Source organism: Pelobates fuscus, chromosome 7 (genome assembly GCF_036172605.1).
Source record: "Pelobates fuscus isolate aPelFus1 chromosome 7, aPelFus1.pri, whole genome shotgun sequence".
Taxonomy (NCBI): Eukaryota; Metazoa; Chordata; class Amphibia; order Anura; family Pelobatidae; genus Pelobates; species Pelobates fuscus.
The window spans coordinates 15,223,009-15,225,508 of record NC_086323.1 but is presented as its reverse complement, the minus strand read 5'-3'; the positions used below and the strand labels follow the sequence as shown (position 1 = coordinate 15,225,508).

The 2,500-nt window shown below is 42.1% G+C and overlaps 5 non-coding genes across 5 annotated transcripts in view; all 5 read right to left on the bottom strand.

Moving 5' to 3' along the window:
- Window positions 1-149: 149 nt before the first annotated feature.
- LOC134569641 (U5 spliceosomal RNA) lies at window positions 150-263 on the bottom strand. Its single transcript, XR_010084313.1, has one exon. It is a non-coding gene; the product is annotated as a U5 spliceosomal RNA (small nuclear RNA).
- Window positions 264-723: 460 nt separating this feature from the next.
- On the bottom strand, window positions 724-837 carry LOC134569791 (U5 spliceosomal RNA). Its single transcript, XR_010084457.1, has one exon. It is a non-coding gene; the product is annotated as a U5 spliceosomal RNA (small nuclear RNA).
- Window positions 838-1,289: 452 nt separating this feature from the next.
- On the bottom strand, window positions 1,290-1,403 carry LOC134569707 (U5 spliceosomal RNA). Its single transcript, XR_010084376.1, has one exon. It is a non-coding gene; the product is annotated as a U5 spliceosomal RNA (small nuclear RNA).
- A 455-nt stretch (window positions 1,404-1,858) lies between these two features.
- On the bottom strand, window positions 1,859-1,972 carry LOC134569785 (U5 spliceosomal RNA). Its single transcript, XR_010084451.1, has one exon. It is a non-coding gene; the product is annotated as a U5 spliceosomal RNA (small nuclear RNA).
- Window positions 1,973-2,425: 453 nt separating this feature from the next.
- LOC134570161 (U5 spliceosomal RNA) overlaps window positions 2,426-2,500 on the bottom strand; it is a 114-nt gene continuing 39 nt past the window's right edge. The window contains exon 1 of the small nuclear RNA XR_010084807.1: window positions 2,426-2,500. This exon is cut by the window's right edge and continues 39 nt beyond it. This is a non-coding gene — a small nuclear RNA (U5 spliceosomal RNA).

Sequence of the window (2,500 nt, the reverse complement as noted above, 5' to 3'; positions counted from 1 at the left end):
AGCCTGAGGCATGCTTTGCCCGCAGTCAAAGATGCTGACATCATAAATAGGGAACCAAAACTTTTTCTTTTTTTCGCAACAGCTTGGTGCTTAGAACCTCTTGGATCTCTGTTTAAGAAGTTTCTTCTACTTTTGTACAAGTTTAGCACAGCCAGTGTAAACTGGGCCTGAAAAAATTGAGTGAAACTCGTGTTCGTTCCTCTCCACGGAAATCTTTAGTAAAAGGCGAAAGATTTATTCGATCTGAAGAGAAACCAGAATATAAAGTCCATCCATCTGACAGCAGGCAAGGTGTGGAACCTGCCTTTCACACGTATGGTGAGCAACCCTACATTAAGCTTTAACTTGGAGAATCTGCCATAAATATTAATGACCCCACTAAATATGTAAAAAAAGAAAAAAATATCTTTTTTTTTTTTTTTTTTAGCTTGTATCATGTTAACAGCAAAGGGAAGAGGAGCACAGCTGCTTGCAGTGCAACATGGGTATTCAAATGAGGCATGCCCACTGCTGACACGCCCCTAAATGCATGCTTGGTCTCTCGGCAGAGCCCTGCAGCTGTCAAGAATGCCAGAGCCTGAGGCATGCTTTGCCCGCAGTCAAAGATGCTGACATCATAAATAGGGAACCAAAACTTTTTCTTTTTTTCGCAACAGCTTGGTGCTTAGAACCTCTTGGATCTCTGTTTAAGACGTTTCTTCTACTTTTGTACAAGTTTAGCACAGCCAGTATAAACTGGGCCTGAAAAAATTGAGTGAAACTCGTGGTCGTTCCTCTCCACGGAAATCTTTATTAAAAGGCGAAAGATTTATTCGATCTGAAGAGAAACCAGAGTATAAAATCCATCCATCTGACAGCAGGCAAGGTGCGGAACCTGCCTTTTACACGTATGGTGAGCAACCCTACATTAAGCTGTAACTTGGAGAATCTGCCATAAATATTAATGACCCCACTAAATATGTAAAAAAAGAAAAAATCTCTGTTTTTTTTTAAGCTTGTATCATATTAACAGCAAAGGGAAGAGGAGCACAGCTGCTTGCAGTGCAACATGGGTATTCAAATGAGGCATGCCCACTGCTGACACGCCCCTAAATGCATGCTTGGTCTCTCGGCAGAGCCCTGCAGCTGTCAAGAATGCCAGAGCCTGAGGCATGCTTTGCCCGCAGTCAAAGATGCTGACATCATAAATAGGGATCCAAAACTTTTCTTTTTTTCGCAACAGCTTGGTGCTTAGAACCTCTTTGATCTCTGTTTAAGAAGTTTCTTCTACTTTTGTACAAGTTTAGCACAGCCAGTGTAAACTGGGCCTGAAAAAATTGAGTGAAACTCGTGGTCGTTCCTCCTCACGGAAATCTTTAGTAAAAGGCGAAAGATTTATTCGATCTGAAGAGAAACCAGAGCATAAAATCCATCCATCTGACAGCAGGCAAGGTGCGGAACCTGCCTTTTACACGTATGGTGAGCAACCCTACATTAAGCTGTAACTTGGAGAATCTGCCATAAATATTAATGACCCCACTAAATATGTAAAAAAAGAAAAAATATCTGGGTTTTTATTTAAGCTTGTATCATATTAACAGCAAAGGGAAGAGGAGCACAGCTGCTTGCAGTGCAACATGGGTATTCAAATGAGGCATGCCCACTGCTGACACGCCCCTAAATGCATGCTTGGTCTCTCGGCAGAGCCCCGCAGCTGTCAAGAATGCCAGAGCCTGAGGCATGCTTTGCCCGCAGTCAAAGATGCTGACATCATAAATAGGGAACCAAAACTTTTTCTTTTTTTCGCAACAGCTTGGTGCTTAGAACCTCTTGGATCTCTGTTTAAGACGTTTCTTCTACTTTTGTACAAGTTTAGCACAGCCAGTGTAAACTGGGCCTGAAAAAATTGAGTGAAATTCGTGGTCGTTCCTCTCCACGGAAATCTTTAGTAAAAGGCGAAAGATTTATTCGATCTGAAGAGAAACCAGAGTATAAAATCCATCCATCTGACAGCAGGCAAGGTGCGGAACCTGCCTTTTACACGTATGGTGAGCAACCCTACATTAAGCTGTAACTTGGAGAATCTGCCATAAATATTAATGACCCCACTAAATATGTAAAAAAAGAAAAAATCTCTGTTTTTTTTTAAGCTTGTATCATATTAACAGCAAAGGGAAGAGGAGCACATCTGCTTGCAGTGCAACATGGGTATTCAAATGAGGCATGCCCACTGCTGACACACCCCTAAATGCATGCTTGGTCTCTCGGCAGAGCCCTGCAGCTGTCAAGAATGCCAGAGCCTGAGGCATGCTTTGCCCGCAGTCAAAGATGCTGACATCATAAATAGGGAGCCAAAACTTTTTCTTTTTTTCGCAACAGCTTGGTCCTTAGAACCTCTTGGATCTCTGTTTAAGACGTTTCTTCTACTTTTGTACAAGTTTAGCACAGCCAGTATAAACTGGGCCTGAAAAAATTGAGTGAAACTCGAGGTCGTTCCTCTCCACGGAAATCTTTAGTAAAA